Below are 21473 nucleotides of genomic sequence, written 5' to 3' on the forward strand. Positions count from 1 at the left end.
CCGTGATCAGTGGGACTGCCGCTATGAGGGGTGAGGGGTGGTGCTGAACTCCTCGGCCGCACCTGACAGATGCAGCCCGGGCAATGAAAAATCATCCATCCCACCCCTTTCCCTCTGCTGCTCTCCACCTGCTTGGGCTGCAAATAACAGACACTGCGCAGGCACGTGAAATCACCTGTCTCCTCTCCCATCTCCTTACCTTGTTGGAGGGTAGGGCGTGGCCTTCTCCCCACCCTTGCAGCCTTCACCCGGCTGCACCTGGCAGAGATGGCACCGCTGTATATGAACCCTTGCCCCACCCTCCTCATCATGTGGTTGCTGGGAACTAAACAGCACCAAGTAACGGCAAGCCAGAGTTCCTTTCTTTTCATTTAAGGGAAATAATAGCTTTATAGACCACGCCCTTGGGCTGTACCGGGAATCATGGTCCCTATCTACGCTCAGCTGTGCTTGGGCCGTTATCTTGGTCTTCATGTACCATAGCTCCCTTAGGGAGCGAGGGGGCCTACAGCCCTCCAGCCCTCAGGCCCTCCGGTCTCAGGCTAGGTCTTTAAAGCTTAAATATAAGCGTAGATATCTAATATATGGTACCTTCTTTATTGCATACCTAACTTCTCCAAGCTGGTGGCCAGCTACATATCTAGCACTTACTGCTGGCATTGCACCTTTCTTGAGGCTTGCCCACTTTTGTCAGTCTGGTGAATTGAGCCACAGGGTGATGGAGTAGGGTGCCCGCTATCACACAATGTAGTGAAGGGCTAGCTGAGATTAAAACCTAGCTCTCCTAGATCAGCAATTGACAGCAAAACCACCAGATCCCATGCCATCTCCTCCGGTATCCCTGGTCAGGCACTTCCCTTCCGCCCTTTAGATTAAAGTTAGACTTGGTTGATGGCATCCCGAGAATATCTGATGTCTTCGACAGACATTACATTTTCTCTCATATCTGCTTTCATCGCCTCTAAGCGGCATTACTGGACAGAATTTACATGGCCTGATCTGCGAATTGATGGGTGCTTCCCCTTCAACTTGAGTGACTTTTTTTTATTAACCCTCTTCCCAAAGCGCCTCTGGCTGGGTGCACACATTCAAAGCAGTATTTTTGTGCAAAGCAGGGCCTGGAAGTGACATTTTCTGCGCATTTCAAATGCACATCGCAATTCTTAGAAGGAATGCACAAGTGATAGCCTCTGAAAATGAAAGCGCCCTCCTGTGGCTGTTTGGAACATGTGCCGGCGAACATATAATGCATGAGGGGGTTTCTGACTCTTCACATTTTTTTAAAATTGGGTGTATACGTCTATTGCAGACTGCAGAGTTATCTTTCCGAGTTGCTATCCCACTATCCTGGACCAGCTTCTCCTGGCTCCCTCCTTGAGCTGTTATCTAGAAGTCCTGCTTTAGCTACTGGGTAGCCGTTCTTTTCTATCTTTTTTGATCCATGCCAAGCGATTCACTGGGCATGCACTGCACTCAGTTCTGTTGCCCTGTGGTGGGGTTCGCAAAAATGGTTAAATAAAATAATACGTAAATAAATAAACCTCACACAGAGACAGACTTGATTTTTAATGTTTACCACTAGGTAGCACTTTAGGACCCTCTATAACCCAATGTAATAGAGGATGTTTGTCAAATCATGCCTCTTGGTCCTCCTCGAGCTCTCAGCTGCATTTGGCATGATTGCCCATCTCACACTGACCACTCTACTGGCAAACGGAATGGGATTCTCAAGGTTCCACTCTGAAAGGCACAGAGCTGTCTAGAGGGGCAGCTTCAGGTCAGGCCCCTGGCCGGTCACCTGCGGAATCCCACGAGGCTCAATACTCTCCTTGGTAAACTTTAATCTATTAATGGAGCTGTTGGAATAACTTCTCAATGACCCCAACATCTCACTCCAACAATATGCGTAGAATCCCCGTTTATACCCAAGGGTCAGTGGAACCCAGGACATCTCACTCCTCAGGAATTGCCTCACCTCCATTCAGTCTGGATGGCCAGTACGCACCGGAACCTCAATCCCACAAATACAGAATGTATAAACAGTATACCATGCAAGGGTGGTAACATGAAATGCACCTTGATGGCTTCACGCCTCCCCTGACTCTGACTGCCAGATCACTCGGATTGACTAAAGACAGCACTCTCTCCTTTCAACAACACATCCCCAAAATGACCCAAATCTCCTGGTACCATAACCCTTACCCATAAGATAAAACCCTTCCTTCCGCCAAGGACTACAGACACACTGTTATGAAATGACTCCTGCTTGACAGGAGTACAGGGATGAATAGTGATTGAAACCCCTACTCAGTCTCAGCCACACTACTAAACCAGCAGTAATCCCCATCATAAAGGTGAGACAGAGCACAGCACACATGGTTTACCTCCTTCATCTCTTAGGGTAGCGCAGGCCGAGTGCAGGCTACTCTCTTCGGAAGGAAAGTGAGCTAGCACCAAAGCATCCAAACACGCAACTGCCCTGTGGTACCAGAATAAAGGAAACGTGCAATCAAGGCTCTTTAAAAATACAAACCTTTATTAAATCAACACAATAAATAAAACACTATTAACCCACCCCTATAAAGGAAAAAGAATGCACACTTCTATGTTCAGGTTTACTAAGATTGTCTTTAAAATGGTAAGGAGTTGTGTCTTAAATGTCACTATGGTCTTTTATGGCAGGCCAGGGGGACAGGATCACTTAAAATACCATTTGTTCTTGTATTGAGGGCTGTAATGGGGCTGCGAGATTGGGAGTGGTCACCGTTTTCTGACAGCAAAAACTCCCAGCCAATACAATCTGGGTGTGATCTGATTTGGGGTCTTCCCTACCCCTTGATGGGCTGCTGTTAGATGGGAGTGTGTTAATTCTGAAACAATTCGCCTATGGCTTCCGGGAACCACCATTTGAATTTGTGACGCCTGTATAGCCAGGCCTCCTGGGACGCATATTCCCAAGAAAAGAAGAGATAAGACTGGCGAGCATTGTGAGCAACAAGTATGGAGCAATGGTCTGATGTATTTAGTATATTCAAGCAGGCACAGGTAGAAGGGCCGAGACTGGTGCCTCCCCCCCAACTGCCACACCCCTCCCGTCTGTGGGTAACCCGTTGCATGCCTCATTCCCCAAGTTGAGAGGAGTCGCCCCTCCCCTCTTGACAGGGTCACTCAGGCCCCTGACCTTGTCACAACTGTATCTTCTGATGTACGTGTCTTTTAATGGTCCCGTTTTTTTTATACTTCTGTTGTCATTGAAAAAGTTTCAATAAATACAAAGTGGAAAAAAAATAGAGAATTAAGTATTGAGCTTCGAATATCGATAAGTATTAAAGGTTCCCATTTTTGACTAGAATAGTCATTTATGTTCGATTATATTTATATGTAAGGATGTTGGCGTGATTATGCAAAATGAGCTGGAGATTATATATTATTGAGTGCAAATATAAGTGAGAAAACAGTAGGAAAGGAAGGGTGTGTTTTATTTTCTGTAAGCAGAATATCAACATTAAAAACAGCCTGTTTCTTGTCCAAGAATTCTGTTGCCAGTGCATCGTGTTTCAGGCAATTAGACAGCATTACGTTTTTTGATTTCCTCTGATCACCTGGCAATGTAAATTACTTTTCTCTCCCTGTGACCACAGGATACCTATTAGTGTTGTCCACTGCCTTTTTCACGCCGTAAATAGGATGAATGAAAAGTGAGTCTGACTCAGTTGTGAAAACACCAAAGTTGCACACGCAGACACAGTGGCCCTCCAAAGCTACAATTGTCCTGGCCTTCTACTTTGAAAACCACTCAGCTGTCACTGTGGTCTCCTTCCACACAGACCAGTTCTTCCGGCATTCAGTTTGCAGAATCTACCTAAAAGCAATTGGTTGACTGATGTCATTCTGGAACGGCTCAGGTGTGCAGCCACTCTATCGCGGGTGGTATGGTGTGGTTACACCGGCAGGCTTTTTTTCATAGCGATTTTTGCCGAAAATGTTTGACTGAAAAAAGGAATTGGAAAATATTGGAGATGGGGGTAAGGGGATATAAGACATAGGAGGATGTGGGGAATAGGGACTAGATAATAGGAAAGGGAGCTCGCACATTAAAAAAAGTTCTCATCTGAAAATATGCAGCAAAAAAAGCGATTAAAAAAACCTGATGATCTTAGAACATAGAACCGCCATGGGTATGATATGTTCTGCACCTTCATTCCTGTGATAGGGAATATGTGTGTGGGGGTGGAGGCTCTTTCCTGCCGGGAAAAAGAAGTTATTGAAAATAATAAGGTGTCCTACTAGAAGAAGAAGGGATGCACAAGTGGCAACATGGCACAGATCACCCCCGGGACCCATGGACATAGTAGTCATGTCTGAAATAAGGCTGCAGGAGGACCCGTACAAAAATCATTAAATAAAACAGGAAAATGGGACTCGGAGGTGGAGAACAAGTGGTACCAGGCTGGAAGGAGGGCTTGCATAATTGTAGCAGAGCAGGAAAGGGTCCGGACAGTTCCATGAGGCAGAAACGTGTCCAGGGAGGACATGACTTGTGCTAAAGTGGGCCTGATCCAGCCACTATAAATAATGGTCATATTATACGGGAAAAAAGTACTATACTATTTCTTCGATGGACAGTGGTCAAAACCCAGCTTCCATCAGAATCATGCCCTAAATCAGTACAATCACTAAGTAAGCCAGCAAACCATGTGCTCAACCGCCTCTGCCCAATGTACCCTCTCTAACCCCTGCACAGAGGATTGTGCTGTAATGTCCAGACTTGAGTAGTGTAATGTATCTCCCTAAATCACTGACGGATCTAAAAAAATGTTGTTCATCTTCCCAGAAATAAAGTCATGCATTATCTGCAGAGGAAGCATCAGGTTCACACAAGGGGCATATGCCACACATATTGTATTCATTTATTTGCATTTATTGAGAGAACATAGTGTTATGTCCAAAAACACTTACTGAAGGAAACATTTGGGCAATCCTGAAGCAATTGCCATGTATTAGTGGAAGAGGCAGCGAGCAACTGATTATATACAGGGTGTATAGACAATGGGGGTATGCGTAGGTGATCTGCACTGGTCAAACTAATGAAACATATCTGGGGAGGTGAGGAGTGATGAGGATGGGATGGGATATCACCATAACAAGCCAAAAAAAACCTGCTTTTTTCATCTCTGAAGTCTGCGAACAGTCCGGATGTTCAGGTACAGTCCTGTGATGTTCGCGGACATCTCAGATGTTCGGGGGCATCCATGCCTATTTCTGAATTGCAGGGTTGGTGAAAAGCAGTTTTTGGATGGCTTATAACTTTGGCGCCATTCAATGAAACTGCATGAGATTCTGCAATACCATTCTAGACCTGGCCCTGAATGGTTAAGTTTGGCGCTGTTTTGCCAAGAGGGAGCAAAAGTAGAGGGGGGTCCCAAAATACTTAAAAGGCTTATACATTTGGTACCATTTGACGAATCTACACATCGGTTAACAAACATGATTAGACCCACAATTGAATAGATTTGGTGTAATTTTGTCAAGAGTGGGCAAAATTAGAGCGGGATCCCAACATTTTTAGATGGCTTATGATTTTGTTGCCATTTGACGAATGTGCACACAAGTGCAGAATGATTATAGAACGAACCTTGAATGTATATGCAAAGTCTGAATGCATTTTGTCAAGTGGAGGCTAAGCTATATGACTATTTTATATACGTACATTTTGACACTTTCAAAAAATAAAACATGGACGGATTTGCAGAAAACTCTTGCAAGGAGCATTGGCAAGGACCTTTAACCATGGTTTTGCAAATGTGTCCGTGTTTTAGATTTTGAAAAGTGTCATAATGTAGGTACAAAAAATAGTGATATACCTTTGGTGACTGAGGTATAGCCTGTGGCCATGGGTAGTGGCCAGATTGTCTGGGCCATAACCTTGAATATCTTGCTACTGGCCATGACTACAAGGGACTGGCAATGAGTTTAAAGTGGGCATGGCCACCAGGGACCGGCTATGAGGTAAAGTTTTTCGAAATCGGCATAGGTTTGAATGGGAAAAGAAATTCTGCTTGTGGCTACAGCCCCAAGTGCTGGACAGGATTGCAGCAAACATTCACGAGGAGCATCAGTAAGGACCTCAAAGCATGGTTTTGCAAATCTGTCCTGTGTTTTTATTTTTTCTATAGGGTCAAAATGTAGGTACAAAAATTGTGATATAACTTTGGTGCCTGGGCAATGAGCCTGGCTGTGTGCAAGGGCAGATGTGTACTCTGCTTTGCTTATTGGACCATACGGCATGGCCGAAGCCCTATGTTTGAATGGGAAATAAATGTCTGCTTGCGGCTGCAGCCCAAAGTGCTGGACGGGATGGCAGCAAACTCGCGCAAGGAGCATCTGCAAGGACCTGAAAGCACGCTTTTGCAAATCTGTCCTGTGTTTTACTTTTTTGAAAGTACAACACATAGTGATATAATTTTGCGGCCTGTGCAGTGGGCCTGGCCCTCAGCAATGACAAATGTCTGCTCTGATTTGCCTATTGGGGAATGTGGTATGGTCGAAGCCCATGCTTCAGGGATTTTGGAAACTGGTCATGGCTGTAGGCCATGAGCACTGGCCATTGGTCACATTATGAGGGTATAGTGAACACTGAACTAGGATACAGGGTAAGGGTAGGTGCAATCGATAACAGGGTTGGTTTGCTGGGGCTGGGGTCATGGTCGAGCCTCATGCCCAAGACAGTTCAACCATGACTTGCATCCCCACCATGCACTGCTCATAACGACACATCAGTATGTGTTGCAAAATATGTTTGTTAAAGGAGGTTTAAAGTTCTTTTACATTTGTTAAAAGAGGAATTATGAAGAACTTATATATAGTGATGTAATATCCTTAAACATTTTTACTTATAAAAACCTATGAAATTCAGTGAAAAAACTATGTTAAAGGGACGTTATGGTTACAAGTAAAACCAAAAACCCCCATAAATTCGCCATTTATGGTAAGCTAAGCAGCCCTAACTCGCACCACCACGGTGCACTGCTAAGACTAACACAGAGGACATCAAAGACAACATCATAAGTGTCATTGATGACATCAATGATGATATCACATATGAAATTAATTTTGATGAAAAGTCCCTACAAAGGGTTGTGCTTATAATGTTGGTAACAAGATGTCAGGGGTGTCACCGAGGAGAGAAAAGCCCTCCACTGGCTTTCCATTGAAGACCGGATTACATTCAAGTCAATGGGCCTTACTATAAGATTGCCGGTCTGGGAGCTACGATACCGGTAAGCATGCTGGTACCGTAGTTCCCGGACCGGCAAACTACGAGTTCTGTTCACGGGTGCCATTGCGGCTGCCAGAACTGGCCTGGCGGCCGTAGCGGCACCCTCGGGAAGAGCCTGTCGGATGCACCATCACTGTTCCTAGCGGTGCCGGTGCATCCGGCTTCCCCATTCCCATGTAGCCTATTGGGGCTCAAATTGGAATGGGGAAGAATTTTTTCCGCCACCCAGGAATGGGCAAATATCGGATCCGGCAAGGCCGTAGTGACCCGGTAATTGCCCATTTCCGGTCGCCGTAGAAAATTAAATACCGGCGGCAGCCGTGCCTGTTTTACAGGCACGGCTACCGCCAGCCTCGTAATGAGGCCCAATGTCTCTTGTCCATCATTGTCTATACGGTTCTGCCCCGGAATATCTCAAAAAGCAAATCAGCCCTTACGTGCATGGTCGGACACTAAGATGTAAAAAAAACAAAGGGCTTGTCAAAGCTGGATACATAAACAAAACCAATGGACTAGGTCAGACCTTCCCTAGTTTAGCTACTGCCAAATGGAACGGACTCCCACTTTATCTTAGACTTGAGTCCAACTACTTGAAATTCAGAAAAAAGCGAAAAACTGCACTGTTTAAATGAACCCATCATTGACGAGACATCCCCACACTGACTGACTGTGCTCTTTAAACGTCCTGTCTCCCATTGTTGTCTGTGTCTTTTTGTCAGCGCCCTAATGCCTGCGGGCTGCGGCGCTCTAGAAACACACATACAAAAAACCAAAAATTATATTGGAGTGTTATTGTTAATACAGGAACCTAATCACACATACACGTGGGCAATAGCTGCAGCATGCACCGTAGAAGTACAATATTTTGTATCTAGTATTTTTGGATAGTAAAATAATGAGTGCCACCATATTAGAGTTTTGAGTAATTTTAAACATAGAATAAATAGCTAATAATTCAAGACTTACTACATACTTGTATAGTACAAACAATACATATGAAGACTATAGGGAAGGCATGGTATCACAAGTATGACACTGACACAATGGATACAATTTGTAAAACCTTTATTGAAAATGTTGGGGGTCGGAAAAACTCCTATGTTGCCCTATAACTAATAATGGAGTAGTCTTGACCATCAAACGATAAACAAAATAGTCCTAGTGGAGTCAAATCAAAATGGCTTATGCTAACAAAACCTAATGCCTGCCCTATTTCTTGTACAAAATGTGGAAAAAAGAAGGAATGTATGCAAAGGAACAATCAATGTTCAAAAGAATAAAGGTAGTTGAACCAGCTCTCCTCCTCACGTTATACCTCGCGCAGTAAGGCTGTCCTTGTAGACAGGATGACACATATGGCTCTGTCTCTGACACTATAAGCAGTTCCAAACCGTGAATTAAGACCTGCCTGGACTTCCACGTTAAAGTCTCTTTCTTGACTTTCAAAATTGTATTCCAGCATAAAGTTCACAAAGGTCCCCCTCTGCCGGGCTCAGACCTTACTGTACACAGATCACCTAGGTCCTCCTCTGTCAGGCTCAGACCTCTCATGTCACAGTTCATCACAAACTTGCTAGGGGGCCCCCTTCCCCAAGCTTATTGTACTTCGAGTCTCCCTCAATCGGGATCAGACCCCTTTTCGGATGTCGAAGACTTTCAAATGTCTGTGCTTCTCTTTACAGACCACTGCAGGACCACTTTGACTCAAAGTTCACGTTTACTTCTGCTTAATTCACTTTTGCTGCGTGTTCACTTTATAGCTTCAAACAATGTACCTTTCACAGAGACTTTCAAATGGGCTACTTCCTTTCGCTGGACCACTACCTTACTTAGTATCGCTGATCTCACAGCTGCCTTTTACTTCAAAGTTAACTCACAGGTTTGCCTTTCTACGCGTCTCATCCACACGTGTGCAGCCTTCACTTGTGATAAAATGTTGCTACTTCACTCGCTTTAACACACCGGTCTCTCAGGTCACTCGCCAACTCACTGGCTGTATGCGCTTCTTTCTTGTTTTGCTATTTACAATTCACTAGTTAAGGTGAGTACCACAGGCTTGGCCTCGCCTCCCTACCTCTACAGTTCACCCGGGAGGGTCGCTGGAGTCCTTGAAACACAATGCAATCTTCACTTGTGGGATCTGGCCTTCTCCATGTGTCTTTTGCGGTCTGTCGGAGGCAACGACCTCCAGTATGGAACCCTTGGGGTTTTCGGCCTGCTGCTCTCGTCCCTTGGTCCGTTGCTCTGCTCCAGCAGGTGTGTCTTCGTCCCGGAAGTTCTGCTCGTACTCGTGTTCCGCCTTGCTCAGAGTTTGTCTTTAGGTACTGCCTTTTATACATGTGAGGAGAGCTAACTGGTATCAGGTGTATGCACTTAGTGGAAAGTGCTTGGCCTTGCCAGACCTGATGAACGGGACATGTCCAGTACGATGTGAGAGAGTTCGTCTGGTTACTCTCAGTCACCCTCTTCCCTGTCCCAGTGTTTGTGTAAAAAGGTGGGGAGTTAGGACTTTGGAAAATACTACAAAATAGGATGGGGTAGATTAACAAAAAAGGGGGGAATACCACGTCTCACCATCAGCTGAGAGCGCCGACGACTAGCGGGTGAGACACAATGCAGACAAATCGGTGGCACATACAAGGAAACTAAAGTAAGGAAGAAAGAAACAACATAACCAGAAAATGTCAATAACATTAAAGTTCATCATCATGTATACAGATTAATTGTGTGTTTGAGGCCTGCTTATTGCCCCATATATGTGCACCATAAGTTGAGACCAAACCCTAAAGAAAGTACTTTAAAAACATACAAGAAGGTTAACGTCTAGATATATAGCACCTTTCCAATTTTCATATTCTGACTGTCAAAATCGCCTTGCTTAGATATGTCAGTGAACAAAAACAAGTAGCCCAGATATGTGATGTCATCAATGACATTTGTGATGTCATCTCTGATGTCCTGGGTGTTAGTCGCAAGATATGGTTGCTTAGCTTACCATAACTGTCGAATTTCTGGAGGCTTTCGGTTTTACTTGTAACCATAACGTCCCTTTAAAAAAGTCTTTTCACTGAATTTCATAGGTTTTTATTAGTGCATACCATAACATTCCTTTAACAATGTTTTTTTTCTGTGAATATATATATATATATATAGATAAGGCCCACATTCCAATCTCACCGATTAGCTAGGTGGCCGAGTTATGTCACCTCCTAGGTGCTAATGTGGAAAATGTTTAATGATCAAGCGCCACATTATTTATTTGAACTAGAGATTCTTCCTACTCGGGCACTGACCTCGAAGTAAGGCCTGGTACTTTTGCGAAGATTCGTTTGGGTGGTAAATGTCTGAAAGTAGCAGGGATGAGCCTTTGGAATGCTTTATTCAAGACAATGGTCTGTATTTCCCACTCTGAAAAAAACTCAACGCCCCATTTTTACAGCAAGTTTAATTATATCAACCCCTTTCATTTTTGGTTCAGTGATATCTGATTAGTTGTTTTTACTGTAATCAATCAAGCTCATGTTCTAAAAAGGAGTAATTTGGCAGTGGAGAGCGTTTGCACAGCAACGTAAATGGCTCCACACTGCCAAATGTTCATCATTTGCACTGCAGGGTGCACATTTAAAGGGCAAAAGGCAGCATACAAGCATGTATGTCGCTTTTTGCCCTTCACATTTGCACTCTGCTGTACAAAGTGAGTAAATTGGCAGGGAGCATTTACTTTTCATTGTGAGCGCTGCTTGCCATGCTCCCATTGCAAGCGTTGCTCACAATTAAAATTAAACGCTCCCTCACATGTGAGCATGTCGGGGAGGGTTACATTTCAATTGTCAACACTGCTTACCATGCATGCATGGTAAGCAGTGTTCACAAATCCAATTAAACCCTAGCTTTAATAATTGTAATGCTCGCATGGCAGGGAATGTGTAGAATGGATCCCTATGCAGTACACCAGGTTTATGCTGGTGCATAAAGCAGACAGACCCCATAGGGATCTCCAGCCTTTGCACCGGCTTGAAAATCCATGCCGGAGCAGATGCTGGAGCGCCCAAGTGCTGGAGCACACACCTAGAAACACTTGTGTACAGGCGTGTTATAAATGCCATATCATATCAGAGAAGAAGGGAGTCACGTTCTGCCGCTCCTCTCCACCATACAAATAGTTGAAAATGAGCTGTGGCGTGAATTGAAGGCGTTACTGCCCTAATCAAAGCTTTTACGCATTGCATTCACGTTACAGCTCTATTGAACATGAGCCCTATGCGTAATCTGGCTGTGATGTGTGTTTTTTGCTAAAATGGGTGCCGGTAATTTGTAATTTGATCTGTTTAAAACCTTGAAACGGCTTTCAGCAACTTTGTGCTATAAAAAAAAATGGCAACAAACACACCACTGAAATCCCATCTACTGGGCTCAGATAATGAACCCAGTGACTGCACAACTTCTTTGGTGTTTCTCTCCCTTTGCCCTTTGTAAGTGCTTTGAAGCAGACTTAGAGCAGCATGAGTGCTATACAAAATTATAAATATAAATACATATGTAAAAAAAAAAAAACACTCAACTGTTTGAAGGCAGAGTGTTACGTTTCCCCTCTCTTCATCCCCTCCACTGTCATAAACCACTTGGTTTTACGCCAACATGACATTTTCATTTGGTGTAAAACCAATATATTTCTATGGAATCCGTCTGCTTTTTACAGGAGCAAAAAGCAGGCGGTTCGATAGGAATCCATCATAAGCGCTGTCGGCCATAAATTGGAAACGGCATTTACTCATGTTCCACTGCGGAGTGAAGAGGGGGTGAAAGGGCGCTTCTGCCACCATTTTATACCTCCCTTTGGCTCTCTGAAATGCAAAGGAGGAACATTGCCAAGAAGGGAACCGTTTGCAAGTGCAAACCCAAGCCGTCCCCTCGAGGCAAATTATGCATTTTTTTTTTAAATGAGCTCCTTTGAAGCTAATTTTAATGGGCCCCTGAATTTGGCAGCGGGTAGTTGTTACGTAGACTTATAATTTTCTTCATTTGCATGGAGGAGTGCTAAAGGGGAATCAAAGGGCAGCATACAAACCCTGCCTGCCACGTAGCCATGGCAGGAAGCATTTACAATGGATCCCTTTGGAGTTTGCCAGTGTTCTGCTGGTGGAAAAAGCCGGCAGGCTCCATAGGGACACCCAGCATTTTCACCCGCATGAAAATGCATGCAGGCGCGTGTACGGCAGAGAGGAAGGGAATGGCGGAAATGCAAGTAACGGTCCGCCACTCCACTCGCCCCTGAACTCCGCCGTACAAATGAACGCTTATGGTGTGGTTTGAAGGTCATAGCATCGAGGCTTTTTGAGTTGCAAGTGCTTGAAGAACACAATAGGGGACTCAATTTTGCCTCATGAACAAAGTATGATTAAATGCCACCTGCTCCACATGATCTCAAGGAATAGATTATCTTCCTTTCAATGAGCAGCCACTTTGCATGGCATCTTTGATATGTGTCACTATGATGTAGACATTGTAATGTTGAAGTAGAGTCAAGCAAACATGTAATAATTGAATGTGTGGAACTGAGAGTTCAAAGATCATTTTACCTGGGGAAATATGCCCCAGCAAATTGGAATATGGAAGACTGGTGGTTCACTATCCTCGGAGGGAAAAACGTGCAATCGACCTGTGTAATAGTCAATTATTTAGATGAGGTTTTGATTGACCAAAGCCAGATGTAATTAACGCTGAAATTGCAAGGAATAATTTTAAAACTGCTAAATGTAAACGAAAAGGAGTGAGAAAGTGTTAAGTAATTTTTAGGAGTTTTTAGATGTACTGAGACAAGAGAAAGATTGTAATAAAAGTTTGTATGATCAAACTACAAAAATTACACAAAAAATCAAAACAAAAAAAAACATGTCACTAAGCCCCAGACAGGAACGCGTTGCGCCTCTGGCCTCTGCTAACACATTAAATACTCCACTTTGCTCCTGGAGAGAGCAGTTCACAGTATAAGCAAGCATGTGCATATGTCCAAAAGAAAGTCTATTGAAAGCCCGTCTTCCATAGTTCAAAAGCAGTTAGTGCACCATGGAGCGGGCGGACACTGTTTAATTAGGCTCAGGCATCCTGGTATCTCCCACTCAAATATTGGATTTCTTACTGCCTTTTATTATTTTTAAAACAGTTGGCAGGTGTCCTTTGCTGGATGATGCTCTCGCCTCTATATGACCTCCTGTAGATCTGCGATTATTGGAATAAAACAAGGCCCATGAAAGGCAAAGCTGACAGCTTCGTGTAGCCTGTCTCCTGGGCTGATTCACTGGCTCATAAATTGAGTGCGCGTGAAAAGGCACTCCAGCACCTTGATCAAAGCCAGGAGGGATCTGAGCCCCCTGGAAGGGATTTGGGGAATTGCAAGAGACGTCTTGGTGAAGGAAAGCTGTTTTGTTTCTCCTTATGGAGGAGGGGAAGGGAAGTGAAATATAGGCTGTGTACTCACAGTGCACCTTTTCCGTGTATGTGCATTCTCGCTTATGCTGTGAACTGCTCTCCCCAGGAACACAATCCATTGGTGAATGTGTTAGCAGATGCCAGCGGCACCATGGATCCCTGTCTAGGACTCAATTAGTAGTAGCGACTGTATGTCTGGTCCTGCACCAAAGCAATTCACTTCGTTTATGCCAGACCTGTATATTGAGCTAAGAATGAAAAGAAAACGAATTAGTGTGTTACTGTGTTTAATCCTTCAGATTAATTGGTAGTAAAAAGCTCTCTTGGGGGCGCAGTCATGCATTGTGTAAATGCCACTGTCTCCAGGGATTATGCTGGAGGTGTGCTGAGGCTGTAAAATACAACTGAAGACAGACACCGCCTGCAAATGCAAGGTGTACAGAGCTACCTTTAAAGAATAGAACCAGAGATGTGTTACAACCCTCCCATGAAGGGATTCCTCAGAGTTCCTTGGCACCTGGGGTACCTGTGAGGCTCATGATGGAACATTAGCAAATAAATGGCGTGAAGAGTGTGCCTCCGACTGGAGTGAGAGGAGCAAATGCCAGGGAACGTCTGTAAATGTAAACGTAAGTCAGCAAGCAAGTAGTTGTCGGGGGCTTAAGGGTGGAGACGCGCCATTAAAGCTGTCGGGAGAAGAGTGAACGAGAGACAGTAGTGTAAGGAGTCCTGCAGACAAGGAGTGATAGGCAATAACTACAGACCTGCAACAGAAAGGTGCAGGGAATGCAGCCACGACTAACAAGTTAGGTTCCCACATGGGGTGTACGCAGAATGGGAGAAGAGTTTCCCACAGGTCTGGTGAAACGCCAACCTTCTGAGCTTGTTGTTGTTACAGGGTCCCACTCTGAATGCTCATGGAAAGGAGCGGCAGGAGTGGGTGTTTGTGTCTGTACCCTAAGGCATGAACAAAGAAACAATACTCACAAGACTGTAGCCTGTACGGATCCAGCAGGGAAAGAACGGCAACTGCCTCCTGAAACAGAAACCAGCACACTGTTAACCTATATGGCACAATGGACAGACACCCGACAGAGAAAATGAACAGAGATTACCTGCTGGGAAACCCAGCAGCTAAACTCTGTATAAAGGAATTACACAAGCACAAGTGAGGACAAGAGAAGTAACATAAATATCCTGGGAAAGAATAGGAAGTGAAAGTGAACAAGGTTCAGGAGAAAGAACTGAAAGAAAGAGCATAAGCAAGAAGACAAGAATCTAAGTGCAAGGATACAGGAGACTGGAACTGCAGACTGGAAACTAAGGACCATATCCAAGGAACAGCGGACTGAACTAAAGACCAGGATCAAGAAAACCCAGGACCGAAACTCTGGTCCAGGATAAGCAGGACTGAACTGCAGAGTGGTAACAGGAATTCAAGGAACTGTACCTCTGGACTGGAATAACAATGGCAGACCTGCAGACAGATAACAAGGAAACCCAGGACTGGAATCTAGGAAGCTGAAGCCAGGCAACATGGGCTATGGGCACAGAGCAAGGAACTGCAGGCAGTTCCTTGCTCTGTGCCCATAGCCCATGTTCCCTTATCTGTTCCCTCTCTGCAATGGGCTGCAGAGAGGGAACAGATAACTGCAAGCAGGGGAGCAGAGCTGGAATGCAGGGAGCACAGAGGTGCAGGGCAAAAGGCAAGGGAGTGCCGGTAGAGTAAATAGCAGGGCTTCAGGGCAGGGAACACAGGGCACTGGAACAGGAGTAGGTTCTGGAAAGAGCAACAGGACACTGTAGCACTCCAGCGATCAAGGTGCTGGTATCAAACTCAAAGCAAGTGTCATGATCCCTACTCCCGGAAGCCAGTTCAGGGCCAGCGTCCCCGAAAGCAGACATCATGTCCCCAGGGAGGGACCCAGCAACCCCTTTGGCGCCAGGCTCATAGAAGGCATCAGTCCTGGCACCACAGGCGCCAGGCTCATTATGGGAGTGCTTGGATGGACTTACCTGATGCAGACCATGCTGCCGGATCCAGACCTCCTTGAGGTCTGAAAGGGACTATTTTACCACTCAGGCGTGGCTGAGGAAGAATACTTACCTGGAACTACTTTGGTTGCTATTTAAACCACGCCCAGACAGCAGCTCACGCTTCACGTTGTTCTGCATCTAGCAGCTGGACGCTCACCGTGTCTGCTCCTGCATCCTGGCTCCAGCCACACCCGCCTGCAACCTGAACACCTGAAAAGGAAGGAAAGGAGAGAAAGGTGAATAATTGAACTTTACCTACCTCCATCGGGAGTCCGGAACCATCACTCCGACAATCCTGAGAAAAGACATTATTTTTAGAAGCGCATTGCATCGCTCGCTGCAGCGCCACGTTCCACTCACCTTCACGAGGCGCCCTCGGGCTCTTCAGCCACCATTGGCACCATCCGTCGCCTTTCAGCGCCTAAGGAGAAAAAGAGACAAAACAAAGGTGAGCGAAGGAACAGATTGAGGAAGGCCTGATTCTTCCACCTTAAGACTTACCTGGTTTTTGTTGGGACAATCTTTCCACACCTCGGGTCGGCACCGCTTCTTTGCACTGCCGAACCCCGGCCCCTCAGGGGAAAAAGAGACAAAACAAAGGTGAGCGAAGGAACAGATCGAGGAAGGCCTGATTCTTCCACCTTAAGACTTACCTGATTATTGTTGGGACAATCTTTCCTCACCTCGGGTCGGCGCCGCTTCTTTGGCACTTCCGTACCCCGGCCCCTAAGGGGAAAAAGACACACGCATTAGTGGGTGAAAGCAAGAACACTAAGGGAACCATCCATCAAAAAGACTCACCAGAGTTACCTTCGGCGAATCTATTCCTCTACGCGGATTCTTCATCCTACATCTGAAATAGAGAAAAGGACAACGGACAATTAAGGCTTGAACTTTTGCAACTGAATACTTACGGCCTCATATCGGAAAAGTCAAGCGGAGTTGAATACTCACCAAACCCGAGATCCAGTGAAGTAACTGGAAATCAACGCGCCCTTGCATCAGAAGCAGGATGGAGAGCTCGTCCTTTCAGACTCTAAGGTGAGACTCTACGGGGAATCGCGGAGGGGGTTCGAGGAGTGTGAGAGGGGGAAGGGGGGGAATCCGACACATTATCCAGCAGACAGTTAATCCCCTTTTCCATCTACAGAAGGATTCTTCTACAGGCCAGACAGGCGAGGTTTGGGTGTCCGGTCCAGTCTGTCTTCCAAGTCCTGCGCATCACCTTAGAAGAGGTCATAGCAGTCCAGAACAGATCGGCGCCTCCGTGGGAATCAGGTGAGCGTTACTGAACGAGAAGCCTACCTACAATTTCCCACCCAGGCGCTATGGAGACTTCCGAGACAGACCAGCTGGCCCAGCTATTGGGGGAATTACGGGCTGAAGTTAATTCTGCTCGCCAGGAGACGAATGCCCTCAGGAGAGAGTTAATTGTATCTAAAGAACGAACTGATGATCTTGCCAGACAGCTATTACAAGGTCAGGCTGGTCAAACTCCTTTACCAGGTTCTGGGGGTAATTCCGCCCCAGTGGTTTCAAATAACCCAGTGCAAATTAATCTACCTGGAAAAATGCCACTGGCCCCACCGGAACGTTTTGCCGGGGACCCCAAAAGGTTCGCCGTATTCATGAATCAATGCCGATTGCACTTCCTCTGCAGACTTGGGGCCTTCCCTAACGACCAAACCAAGGTCACTTTTGTACTATCATATCTCAGCGGCTGTGCTGCGGATTGGTCAGTTCCACTGGTTACTCAAGATGATCCAATTCTTCGGAACTTTCAATGTCATGATCTCTGCTTCCAAAAGGTCAGGGTTTTCCCAACTCCCTTGGAAGCAGATCCATAACCCAGGTTCCGAGTGCCAACCAGTCCCAATTGGGACCTTTTGGACCCAGTCCTGGCGCCAGTGGCACCAGGCTCATAAATATGCCCAGTCCCAGCGCTGGAAGCGCCGGGCTCATAATGCTTGGGTGGACTAACCTGCAGCAGACCATGCTGCTTACTTGCCTGCCAGTTGAGCCTCTGATCCTCTTCTGTTTGGAACTACTTTTCCTGTTGGGTGGGGCTGGAGCCACTCCCTAGATTCAGAACACTGGAACTCTTCTGGAAGGCAGGAACTCTTTTCTTACCAGGAACTCTTTTCTTACCTAGGCGTGGCTGTGGAAGGAGACACCTAAGCACTACAGGAGGCTATTTAAACCACACCCGGTGGATGAATCTTGCTTTGCGTTATTCTGCACCCTCTGCAGCAGAACGCTCATCGTGTCTTCTGCATCCGGTCCTGGGCCTAAGGAAAAAGGCTTACCATCCTGAATCCAGTCTTCAGCAACACCTATAAAGACAAGAAAGAACAGGTTAGCATTCCGGCATCTGAAAGGCAAAGGCTTACCTACTCTTCGTGCGCTCCGGAGGTCTTCACACTGCATTCCGGCATCTGAAAGACAAAAGCTTACCAACTCTTCGCACGCTCCGGAGGCCGTCGGCGCTGCACCCCACATCTGAAAGACAAAACAAGGTGCGTTTAAAGACATTGGGGAACTTTAATACTCACGTGCCAATACTCCTTTCCACATCTAACCCAGTGGGTATTCCGGCACCCTGCAGCCGCTCCGAACTTGCACCTGCAAAATAAAAAGACAGTTAGAGCGCATCGTGAAGCTGGCAACAAGCGCTTACTTACGTGCTTCTAGGCGCTTCTATTCCTCACACGGGCTCCATCTTCAACTCACTTCAGCCCGTCATCCGCCATCGCCGGAACCCTGCAAAACAAGAGACATCATTGTTAAAGACTTTAAAGACATTTGAGTTACTCGAAACTTACCGTTCGTGCAGTAAACGACGGACAGCAGTCCTCTGAAGTCAAGAGGCCTGCGCTACCTATCCAGTGAAGAAACTGATTACAGCACCCTGCCCCGAGGCAGATGGAGAGCTCGGCATTCACTTACCTAAGGTGAGAGCGTTAACCTTTGGGGGTCTACAGGAGAGGAGAAGAGGAAAGAGATAGGGACACCCAAATAACCCCAGTTCATTAACCCCATATTTTCTATCTGCAGACATCTTACTCTACACGTCAGGCATACAGTGCACAGAGGTCCAGCCCAAAGAGCCAACCGGGTGCTGCACATCACCTTTGAAGATACGGTAGTCGCCCAGTCAAGACCGGCGCCTCTGCGAGAATCAGGTGAGCGTTACAGAACGCAAAGCCTACCGCAAAACTCTCGCCCAGGCGCTATGGAAACCTCGGATACTGACCACCTAGCCCGGTTACTTGGGGAACTAAGGGCAGAAGTGCATGCAGCTCGTCAGGAAACGAATGCTCTAAGAAGGGAACTAATTATTTCCAAGGAGAGAACAGATGATCTTGCTAGACAATTGCTACAGTCACAAGCCGGACAGACCCCGCTACCCGCATCAGGGGCAAATCTTCCTTCAACATCCTCTATGAATCCAGTGCAGATCAACCTACCTGGGAATGTACCTCTGGCTCCGCCCGAACGATTTTCTGGTGACCCAAAGAGGTTTGCGGTATTTATCAATCAGTGCCGGTTGCACTTCTTATGCCGGCCAGCAGCCTTTCCAACTGATCAAGCTAAAGTAGCTTTTGTACTTTCGTACCTTAGTGGCAATGCGGCAGACTGGTCGATCCCTCTAGTTAATCAAGATGATCCGGTTCTCCATGATTTTCAAGCCTTTCAGCTTAGTATGGAAAAACTGTTCGCAAGACATGCACAGGGGCAGACCTTGGACAATGAGCTTCTTTCGTTGCGACAGGGTAATCAAGACCTTTTGGCTTATATTGCATCTTTCAATAGACTAATAGTGGAAACTCAATGGCCTGAGGACAAAAGGATTACGCTGTTTTATAGAGGTCTACGTGGAGAGCTCAAAGACGTTTTAGCCCAAGTAGTGAATCCCCCACAAGACTGTTCGGATTATATAGACTTGGTCGTTCAAATAGATCACAGACTGCAGAACAGGAAGGCCGATCGTTCCAAGTTTGAGGCTCGAGTATTTTCCAAACCGCCAACTCCTTCCAAAGGAGTAGACTCCGGGGAACCCATGCAAATAGGGGGTCTGAAAGGCCCTCTAACACAAAGGGAGCGGAAAAGGAGAAAACAGTTGCAATTATGCCTATATTGCGGAAACTCAGGGCACTTTCTTCGAGACTGTCCGGTGAAACCTGCCAAGAAGGCAGTAGGAGCTGCAGTTACCACAGTTAAAAACTCTGAGCAGGGAAACGACCTCGCCCGACAAGAATAGAGGTCCTCTTGCCGAGCGTGAAAACCAGTTCCGTGACCTCGCATTTCGTGATACCTATGGTCCTCATTAGCCCTGATAATCCGGATCGATTCCATGCAATTGAAGCTTACGTCGACAGCGGTGCCATCGGCAATTATGTGGATCATGAAATGGTTTTGAGGATGAATCTAACTCTTTGTCCCAAGGCTGTAAAGGACGTCATTACTACGGTGGATGGTACGGAGATAGCCTCCGGGCCAGTAACACATACCACTCAAGAGGTGACGCTAGTAAGTCAAGATGGACACCATGAGAAGATCATGTTCGATGTGATCAAGGCCCCTCAGTTCCAGATTATTCTAGGAATACCTTGGTTAGAGAAACACAATCCTCTGATCGATTGGCGAGCAAGAACGGTCCAGTTTCCAGAATGTGTCTCTACTTGTCACCCTCCACCTGGTGTTGCACTGGCAGCAATTTCTTCAGAGACTCCCCAGTTACCTCCCGAATACCTAGAATACCAAGATGTTTTCCGGAAGGAGCAGGCTAACTCTCTACCTCCTCATAGGTCTTATGACTGCCAGATAGACCTGATACCTGGATCTACTCCTCCTTGTAGTAGAATTTATGCCCTCACCGAGCCTGAGAACCTTCACCTTCGACAATACCTGGATCAATACCTGGCAAATGGGTTTATTCGTCCTTCCAAGTCCCCTGCTTCTTCAGCTTTGTTCTTCGTTCCAAAAAAGGAAGGAGACCTTAGAACTTGTATCGATTATCGCTCCCTGAACCAGATCACCGTTAAGAATAGATATCCGTTACCTTTGATCCCTGAACTCCTGGACCAAGTCAGAAAAGCATGCATATATACAAAGCTGGATCTTAGAGGAGCTTACCACTTGGTACGAGTAAAAGAGGGCGATGAATGGAAGACGGCCTTCCGCACCAAGTATGGGCTATTTGAATATCAGGTCATGCCCTTCGGACTTTGCAATGCCCCGGCCTCCTTTCAATATTTTATGAATGATGTCCTCAGAGAACTCATAGATGTGTGTGTTGTTGTTTACATTGACGACATTCTCGTTTATTCTTCATCGGAATCTGAACATCGGAAACACGTGAAAATGGTCCTCGAAAGATTGCGTCAACACAAACTTTTCGCTAAGTTGGAAAAATGTGTTTTCAACGTGACTGAAGTTGAATTCTTGGGATTCATATTATCACCTGGCGGAGTGCGTATGGATTCAAAGAAGGTCGATGCAGTTCTCAAATGGCCATCACCATCCTCCGTAAAAGGTGTGCAAAGCATGTTAGGCTTCGCTAACTTTTACCGCAGGTTTATCCCCGAGTTCTCTCGAATAGTCCAGCCCATCACTGCCTTGTTAAAGAAAAACAAACGTTTTGAATGGTCTACCGAGGCGGAACAAGCTTTCCAGGATTTGAAGACTAAATTTATCTCTGCACCAATCTTAAAACACCCTCGCCCCG

Source organism: Ambystoma mexicanum, chromosome 2q (genome assembly GCF_040938575.1).
Source record: "Ambystoma mexicanum isolate Mex_15411 chromosome 2q, UKY_AmexF1_1, whole genome shotgun sequence".
In the NCBI taxonomy this organism is placed as follows: Eukaryota; Metazoa; Chordata; class Amphibia; order Caudata; family Ambystomatidae; genus Ambystoma; species Ambystoma mexicanum.